The 10,095-nt window shown below is 38.8% G+C and overlaps 1 pseudogene; it reads right to left on the bottom strand.

Moving 5' to 3' along the window:
• Positions 1–9,161: 9,161 nt before the first annotated feature.
• Positions 9,162–9,311, bottom strand: LOC115944348 (U4 spliceosomal RNA; annotated as a pseudogene).
• Positions 9,312–10,095: the final 784 nt, after the last annotated feature.

Here is a 10,095-nt window from a genome sequence, read left to right as displayed (position 1 = left end):
AGAAACCCAAATGTATGCCTGTGTATGTATTCTTTCCCAAAATATGTCACCTCAAATTTCAAAAACTAAAACAAAATGGGGATCGTGATATCGTTACTGGTCATTCTGGGCAACCAGGTGAATTTTTTTTAAAGCCTCCAAACTTTTCCTTCACTGCTGCTCTGTTATCTCTTTTTTGAGGACACGCTTCAGGTTTCTCTTTCTCTTTCTGGTGCCTGGAGTTTCTGGCAGTGTGACAAGATAAACAATTGACTACAGCAGGGGTAGCACACTGAGGCCTATGGGTCCCATCTAGCCCCTGGCCTGTTTTTGTACTGCCTGCAAGCTAAGAATGGTTTTCATACTTTGAAAGGATTGTAAAAAGCAAAAACACACAAACAAACAAAAAAACCAAAGAATATTTGATAGAGACCATGGGGTGTCCTGCAATGCCTAAAACACCTACTATCCGGCTTTTGACAGAAAAATTTGCCAGTCCCTCTGCTTCAGAATGAAATTCAAATGCCTTAACCTGCTATTCCTGCTTTCTTTCACAGCTTCCTCTCACCTCTTCTTACTACTTCCCATGCACATCTTGGCCTCTATAGCTGCATCAGATGTCTGTCAGTTCCTGCAAGGCTGAATTCTAGCCGCCGCACCCGCCCACTGCCCCGCCCCAGGGCCTCTGTGTCTCTTCATGTGCTCTTTCCTCTTTCTGGAATGTTCTCTACTACATCCTGCATCTTTTGTGATCTGTACTACCTGTTGTGCAATTTATTTATCTTATCTTCACTTCTCTGAAAATAGCAATGTATACAATACAGATATCTAATGAATATTGACTAATTCAATAAATCTTATTAAGTAAATAATATCTAGAGCCAAAGAGAAAATTACAGATACTAGATGGAAAACTAGTGAAAAATTTGTGGTTCCTGCTGTTATTGGTCATGCTGCTGTTGTTGACAGCTCTCTTCTCACCCTGCCTAGGTTATTTACTATCAGCATAAATAATGTAATGTTTATTTTTTGATTTTTCTTTTCTCATTTGTGTTTTATTGATATTTCAAGGCATAGAAAAAAATTAAGCTCAGGATTTTAAAGATTAGTCACCCGATGCTTTAAGCAATGGTTAGGAAGGAAGGTAACATTTTAAGAGAGAAAAAGCAACTTGTAACAGCAAGTGATTTTGTAGCGAAGAGATATGCATCAGATAGTGTGTTTGTTATGGAAAGGAATTAAGATTATTAGCCACAATCAGCCATTTTAAAGCCTTGGGTCTTACTAAGGCTCCACTGAAGAACCTGTCATGATCACCCTTGTAGTACACATAATGATAAAGGGAATTTAATGCATTTAGATACAGATATGAATAATAAAAAGTTTGTTTTCAAATCTAAAGGAAGGAAGTGAAAATGAATTTGTTTGGCAGCCTCCCAGCTATGGGAATTAGAGGTTGTAATGAAACTAAGATAATTGGTATATGTGTTAGGTTATAATAAAGATGTGGTAATTTAACACTGATCCTAAAAACATGATAAAATATTCTATTGTGAAATCTTGACAAGAGGGGAAAAAAGGGAGTAGGAAATGAAGCATACCTAGTACCATGAGGTAAACAATACAGGGGTTCTTTTTTTTTTTTTTAAGATGCTATTTATTTATTTGAGAGAGAGAGTGCACCTGTGAGCATGAGTGTGGGGCGGGAGGGGGGTATAGGGACAAAGGGAGGGTGAAAAGCAGACTCCCTGCTGAGTGGGGAGCCCGACTTGGGGCTCCATCCCAGGACTTCAGGATCATGACCTGAGCCGAAGGCAGACACTTAACCGACTGAGCCATCCAGGTGCCCCAACAATACAAAACTTCTTAAATGACGGTTTAGAAATAATAAAGTAAAAAAGGTAACTTATCCTTTCCCATTCCTAATTTCTAGGTTTGGAGCATGCTTGTAATTTTAAGCTGTTCAAAAGCAGTTCTTGTTCATTGCTTTCCCATGACCTTTAAGGAATCTGTGATTAAAACTCCACCTCCATATTTTCCCATTTTAGAGCTACCCAACAGAGCTGTTCTTTAGTCAATATAATGCCTTCATTTCTTGTTCTGACTTGACCTGAATTTTTTTTTTTTTTTTTTTGTGATACTTTTCTGCTGGAAAAACCTGTTTCAATCTTTGGCATCCAACTCACTCCTTCTGTGGGCAAGTAAAATAGTGACAAAGTGTCAGATTCCATTCACTTTAATTTCCTTGAGAATCCAGCTATCTCATTTATCTGTTCATCATCTTCCCGGTGGGAAGTAATTGCTACTGTCATTTTTATTAAGATTCACTTTTCGTTGTCATTTACAGAACATCCAAATGGATGTGTCACCATCCTTTTGAGATGGGAGGTCAACAGGTGACTACGTGGCTGACACTGTATATTTTATTTTATTTACCTGATCTGGGAAATTCTTGGTCTCCTTTAGAGAATGAGAAAAAAAGTCTTAAAAAGGCTTTGTAAAACTCACTTTACTCAATACTTTGGTTCATACATTCACCAAATTGAAGGAAATCATGTCCATTTTTCTAATTTAAGTCCAGTGGACCATTTTTAGGTACCCATTTATTTTTGCTCTAAGTAATTTCATGTGTTTTGAAACTTTGGATTTTGCATTTAAATGTGATTCTGAAGTTCCTCGTGGAACTTGGAGAAGAAAATTTCAAATATTGTCAATCAAATCTCTCTCTCTACCTACCTACCTACCTTTTGATAACTATTATTGTTCACAGTATCAGGACTAGACTTGATGAGACTGGAGATGCTGCTCTTTCTTCTACACTTACCCTTTCAAGGGTGTGTAGATCACAGTCAGGGAGCTTGTCAGCACACAGGCCCATGGCTGTGCTAGGGTGTAAACCATTAATCCTTCCCTCCCTAGTCACTCTCTTTCAGCCAGCTGACTTAGAGCAGTCACCTATGACCCAGGGTCAGCCAGCCTAGGTAATAACCTTTGCATCGCACTGACAGGAAGAGATGAGTTTGGAACATCAGATTATCTCTTAGTAATTTTCATTAGAAAACATGGATAATCCTTGCAATTAAAAATGGAGGGCAGTGGAATATTAGCCAGAAAAAGGGATGAAATCTTGCCATTTGCAATAGCCTGCATGGACCTGGAGGGTATTATGCTGAGTGAAATGAGTCAGAGACAGAGAAAGACAAATACTGTATGATTTCATTCATATGTGGAATCTAAAAAACAAGACAAATGGATAAGCAAAAAGCAGAAACAACCCATAATACAGAGAAGAAACTGATGGTTGCCAGGGGAATAGGGGTAGAGGGATGAGCAAAATGGGTGGAGGGGAGTGGGAGATACAGGCTTCCAGTTACGGAATGAATAAGTCACAGGGATAAAAGGTACAGCATAAGGAATATCAATGGTGTTGTAATAATGCGTGGTGACAGCTACACTTGTAGTGAGCATAGCATATAGACTTGTCGAATCACTATGTCGCACACCTGAAACTAATGTAACATTGTGTGTCAACTCTACTTCAATTGAAAAAATGGAGGATGAAAAGGATGCAAAGAGGGAAACTGCATGGTAGGGCTGGGGCCATGAGGATTTATGAAGAACTGAAATTATAATCTAACGTATTTTCCCAGAGATGGAATATGAGACCGTATGACCTTTGGGCATGACTGAAAGGTCAATTCCCTGAGTTGCCTCCATGTTTGACTAGTTCAAGTCTGATTTCAGTTTATATAGCTTTATGATCCTACCTTTCCAGACATTCCCCCCCACCGCCCCCGCCCCGAGGTAACCTGAGTTCCGTACAGTCAAAAGAATTAACCAGAAACAAATGAGCTTATTGTCATTTAGACCTTCCTCCCTGAGCAGGATATCAATATGCTCCATCTTACACTTCTGCTCTGTGCATGCCGTCAGTGTGCGCTGTGCACAAGGGTCCGACAGGCGGCCATTATCCATTCAGGGAATGTCATGCTCTTACTGTTTTCCCTTGGACAGCTGGGAATTGTAGAACTGTCAAAATTTAAACATGGCGCAGCTCTCCTTAAATGTGCCTATGTGAGGAACATATGGTATCTTTGCACTTAATAGGTGATCTAAGTATTTCTGGATTGAATTGAATTGTATGTGTATTTCATACTTAGTTTTTCTTGTGCGAGGAAAACACTACCAGCTGAGTTTGCTTTTGGGGTAGTTGAGGGGCAAAGGCCCTACTCTGTCCCCATCTTGACCTTAACCTTTACTTTTGTATCTTGCTTGCTTGAAAGGTATAAGCCCATATAGCTCAAGACACTTGCAATTGTTTGGAGAAAGGTGTTGTCTTCTACTAAGCTACGCTCTAGGATATTGACTTGCTGGCTCCTCCTTTCTGTCTCCTGATATTCCTGGCTCTTCCTCAGAGCTGGTGCTGTGATATTATTATGTAATAAAGGTATATACAGGGGAGCCTGGGTGGCTCAGCCGTTAAGCATCTGCCTTCGGCTCAGATCATGGTCCCAGGGTCCTGGGATTGAGCGCCACATCGCATCGAGCTCCCTGCTCCGCGGGAAGCCTGCTTCTCCCTCTCCCACTCCCCCCCCACAGTTGTATTCCTTCTTTCGCTGTGTCTCTCTCTGTCAAATAAATAAATAAAATCTTTAAAAATAAAAAAAATAAAGGTATATACATTTGGTCTTTGTCTCTTTTCCTGGCACAGAGCTCCTAAAGCCCTTGTAATTTCCTAAGACATAGGAGTATCTTTTTGTGCTAATGAGATGACTGGTGGTTTCAGTTTCCTAGACAGCTGCAGGATGGAGGCTGGTCACCAAAATGACCAAGGTATGTTTAGAGGGTTGGAACTTTCAGTCCCACCCCCTGACCTCTGGGGAGCGGAGAGGGGTTGGTGATTGATTTATCACCAATGGTCAGTGATTTAATCAAGCATGCCTAAGTAATGGAACCGCCTTAAAAACCCTAAACAACAGGGTTCAGAGAGAGTCCAGGTTGGTAAACACATCCACGTGCCAGGGAGGTGGCCCATCCCTACTTCATGGGGACAGAAGTTTCTGTGCTCTGTATCCTTCTGGACCTTGCCCAATGTACTTCATCTGGCTGTTAATTTTTATCCATTATAGTATCTTTCCTAATAAACATTTACAAGTAAATGTTTCTCTGACTTTTGTGAAACATTCTAGCAATTTATCATAACTGAGGGAGTGATAATGGGAACCCTCAACTTGGTAGCCAAGTTGGACAGAAGTCTGGGTACCCTGGAGACCCATTAGTTGCAGCTGGTGTCTGAAGTGCAGGCAGTCTTGTGGGACTGAGCCCTTAAATCTGTAGAGGTGGACACTCACTCCAGGTCGGTAGTGTTAGAGTTGAATTAAATTATAGGACACCCACTTGGTGTTCAGAGAGTTGGAAAATTGGTTGATCCCCACCCCCAATTTGATGTCAGAAGCAATGTGAATAGAGAAACAGTTTTCCTTTGATAGTAAATATTTATAATATACTATTTATAATAGTAAATATAATATACTCTGGGCACATTGTAGGTACTACTGAACATGAAAAGTAAATCAGGTAACCATTATATAATGAGCAATTTTATTAAATATAGTTTCATTCAACCTTCTGAGTTTCCTTTTTTTTTATTTTAGGGGTAACCCATTTTCTAGATACATTTATTTTATGGAGAGAGGCACCTTTAAATATGTATGGGACTATAAATAATGCCCTTAAGTAAACATTGTGCTTTATCTCATTTAATCTTTCTAAGAATACTACAGATAGGTATTTTATGAATGAAAAAATTGAGGCTTAGACTCATTAATGGACATTGCCCAAGGTCTGTTAAGAGACAGATCTGAACCCATATCTGATGTATTTCAAAACCTGTAATCTTCCCAACTTGACATAAAGATAATTGGAATACAAATGAATTATCCTAGTATTAGTCTGAAGTGCCTTTAAAACTTTGTGTTTTTTTTTTTTTTGTAAAATTGATAAAAAAAATTTAAAAACTCATCTTCAGCAACATTTCATTTCTTTAAAAAAAACCAAAACTTCTGAACTTGGAGGCATTGGCTGAGTAACAGCGGGTTTCTGAGGGCATAACTCATTGTTCCTTATCGGGTCATAGAAAGGATTTTTTCTATTGCCTTGGCTCAGAGTAAATGCGTATCTATTTATCTGAGCAATTAATCAGCGACCTAAGTAATCAAAGCTGCAGCCAGAATTCCCATGTTGGACTTCCATGCTACATTCAACCATTCTCAGCACTTTAAATGATTTCTTACCCAAGCAGTGCAAAACCATATGAATCATATGACCAAGTACTAGCTATAGTAGGGGATGATTTACCTATCCCAGAGAATGCATTTCAGATGACTTTGCAGGAAACATAAAGAAAAATGATTACAGTAAAGGTATTTTTGAACTGAAAAGCATTCGTTAGTTTATATTCCTAGAATGGCACTACTGTGGGCTTTACATTTGTAGTCTAAACATTATGTTTTATAGAAGCAACGGGTGTAATATTCAATTAATTTAATAAAGAAAGCTTCTGTGAAACATCTTTGTTTAACAATGTGCATTTTTACACAGCTCAGCATCTATATAATGGCCATTTTCCTTAGTTGTCTGTGAATGGGTAGGAAAAAAAGGACAGACCTGTGGCTTCCACTAACTAAGATTCAAAAAACAGAACTGCCTCTGACCAAAACATTGAATGGCAGATTTATGTTGAATGATTCAAAATCATTTTGAGAAACAAGACAGAGGATCATAGGGGAAGGGAGGGAAAAGTGAAATAAGATGAAACCAGAGAGGGAGACAAACAATAAGAGACTCAATCTCAGGAAACAAACTGAGGGTTGCTGGAATGGAGGGGGGTGGGAGGGATAGGGTGGCTGGGTGATGGGCATTGGGGAGGGTATGTGCAATGGTGAGCTCTGTGAATTGTGTAAGACTGATGAATCACAGACCTGTACCCCTGAAACAAATAATACATTGTATGTTAATTAAAAAAAAGATTCAAAATCAATTACAACATTAACCAGTAATGAAAATTTCAATTACTGTTGAGCTGCCTAAAGCATCTCTCAAAACCAAATTGACTGAGGCTCTAGGAACTTGAATTTTGGAAGCTGGGTACAAGACTTAAAAGGCTTCCATAAGGCTTCTTCTTAATAAGTTTATGGTGTTAGGTCTGCACAATGTTTTATAAATTAAAAGTCAATGGGAGGATATCACATAAAAATCAGGAATTTTGCTTTCTCTTGAAAAAAAAAAATGTGGCAACACAGGGCCTTTCTGTTGAGGTCTGTGCTTTCCAGTTTTCCTCATTCTCTTCCACATAAAGTGTGTGCAGATTCTCCTCCACAGCTGACTTAACTCATTTAACACTGCCTGTCTAGTCCCGTAGGCATTGGAGTTTCAACCCGTATTCTAAGCCCTGTTTCCTGGTAGTTCCCAGCACACATGGCCATACATGACTTTTGTCTTTTGAGACACTTTCTCAGTGTTCCAGAGATGATGATTATTACATTTGCAGTTTGGCCCCATTATTATTTTTATTTAAATTCAATTAGCCAACATATAGAACATCCTTAGTTTCAGATGTAGAGTTCAGTGATTCATCAGTTGCATATAACACCCAGTGCTCATCACATCATGTGCCCTCTTTAATGCCCATCACCCAATGACCGCATCTTCCCACCCACCTCTCCTCCGGCAACCCTTGGTTTAGAAACCGTCTTTTAACTAACATCTTCTTTCATGAAGCTAGAAACGTTTTCAAATGTATGTGTGAAAGCATCAGGAAAGTGCCATATATTTAACTCTAAGAAAGAACACTGTATATAAAGGTTTTATTTATTTATTTGACAGAGAGAGAGATAGTGAGAGCAGGAACACAAGCAGGGGGAGTGGGAGAGTGAGAAGCAGGCTTCCTGCCGAGCAGGGAGCCCGATGTGGGACTCGATCCCAGCACCCTGGGATCATGACCTGAGCCGAAGGCAGACGCTTAACGACTGAGCCACCCAGGCGCTCGAAAGAACACTGTATATAAACCGTCTTTCAACTAACATCTTTTTTCAGGAAGATAGAAGCGTTTTCAAACGTACGTGTGAAAGCATAAGGCAAGTGGCAATTTGGCCCTATTATTAAGATCTCAGAGACTTTTTTGAAATCATATGGACCTTAAAAGGAAAAAGTCATTGGCATGAAGAAAATATAAAATAGAAAATAGTGACATTAAAATTATGAAATTTGGTAGCATTATTTGTTGTGAGGTATTTATGTATTAAGAAAGGTTTGGAACAAACCATAACAAAATGAGGAGAATTCAGGACAATCTCAGTTATACAGAGAAATTAGCTCCTGTAAGGTTGGGAATGCAACAGGAAATTCTATGCTTTACCTTTGCCTTTCTTATCTGGCCGCGTGCTCCCCCTGCCAGTGAATAAGGCCAAAGAGGAAGATAATTCATAGTAATGAGATTCTGAAGTAAGGGTACATCCTGCTCTAATTTAGCATGTTAGAACTGGATATAGAAAAGTGTAGAGTGGTCAGATTTAGCAAATAACAATACAGGATACCTCATTAAATTTAAATTTCAGATAAACAACAAATACTTTTATAGTATAAATATGTTCTATACAGTATTTAGGGTATATATTATGGTCTAAATGTGTCCCCCCCAAATTTAGATGTTGAAATCCCAAAGCCCAATGTGAGGTATTAGGAGGTTGGGGCCATCGGGAGATGATTGGATCTTGAAGGTAGAGCCCTCATGCTTGGCATTAATGCCTTTATAAAATCGGCTCCAGAGACCTAACAAACCTGTGAGGTAGATACTATATTATCTCCTTTTTGTATAGGTAAGGAGACTGAGTACCAAAAAGAAAATGAATTTGCCCAAGTGACGGAAATGGCAGAGCCTGAGTTTGTATTTCGGTACCTACTTACTAAGTAAGTGGAGTATTAGGTAAATAATGATTATTTATTGAATACTAAGTACTTTATAAATATGTCACGTAATTTTTACAGTAATCTCATGAAGTAGACATTATTACCAAAGATTAAAAAAAATCTATATGTTCTTTATAGGGGTAGAAATTGTTAGAAACACTTTCAGTAATACAAGCTCCTTACAAATCACTGCGGTGGTGAGAAGCTCAGAGTATATTACTTCTCAAACACCAGAAATTACATCAAGTTTTATACTTTTAGAGAAAAGAAGACAGAGACAAGTGGGAAAAGGAAAAATTTTTAATTAGCAATAATTGTGCCTCGGATAAACCTCATTGGCTATGATGCTGCCACTGCGCGAAGCTTAGAAGCGGGAAAAGGAGAAAGAAGCAAACCAGAGCAAGTCCATTCATATGGTAAATGATTTGCAATTTGCATCAGGTACAAATTTATATCCTATCAATATTTCCAACGGCAGTCATGTCTGTCTTACGATTCCATATTTTATAAAGCTCAAAGTCTATATAACACAGCTGTTTATATAAGTACACACACGTATACATACTTATACATATTTATAAAGTTTTATGTATTTTATTATGTGTTATATATGTATATATTCTGATACAAAGATAGCTCTGTACAAATCTGCGAGTGCTCATATCTAGTTGGTCTTGATGCCAAGAAACCTGGGGAGGGTGAACGCCCATGAGAAAGAAAAGAATGGAGAGGTGAGACTAGCTCACTGATAGTAGTTCAGCCTGCCAATGAGCTTGAAAACCCAAAATGGTATTGTCAGTTTCTGGGCCAGAGACAATATACTCCACTGCCTCTGGATAAATAAACACTTCATGTGGACCTTTGAGTCTACTTTTATGAAAGCTTACTTATTTCCTGGGGTGCCTGGGTGGCTCAGTTGGTTAAGTGTCCACCTTTGGCTCAGATCATGATCCCAAGGTCCTGGGATTGAGCCTCACGTCTGGCTCCCCACTCAGTGGGGAGTCTGCTTCTCCCACTTGTGCTCTCTCTCTCTTTCAAATAAATAAATTAAAAAAAATCTTTTAAAAAAAAGCTTACTTATCTTATTTTTGAATATATCTCAAGAGCAGGTTTTTATTCTTTTTGTTTGCCCTTTGTTTTAGGATCTCA

The sequence above is a fragment of the Leptonychotes weddellii genome, chromosome 3 (genome assembly GCF_054177405.1).
Source record: "Leptonychotes weddellii isolate Sample4059 chromosome 3, ASM5417740v2, whole genome shotgun sequence".
NCBI lineage: Eukaryota > Metazoa > Chordata > Mammalia > Carnivora > Phocidae > Leptonychotes > Leptonychotes weddellii.
The sequence above is the reverse complement of the archived record's forward strand: the minus strand, read 5'-3'. Positions and strand labels throughout refer to the sequence as shown.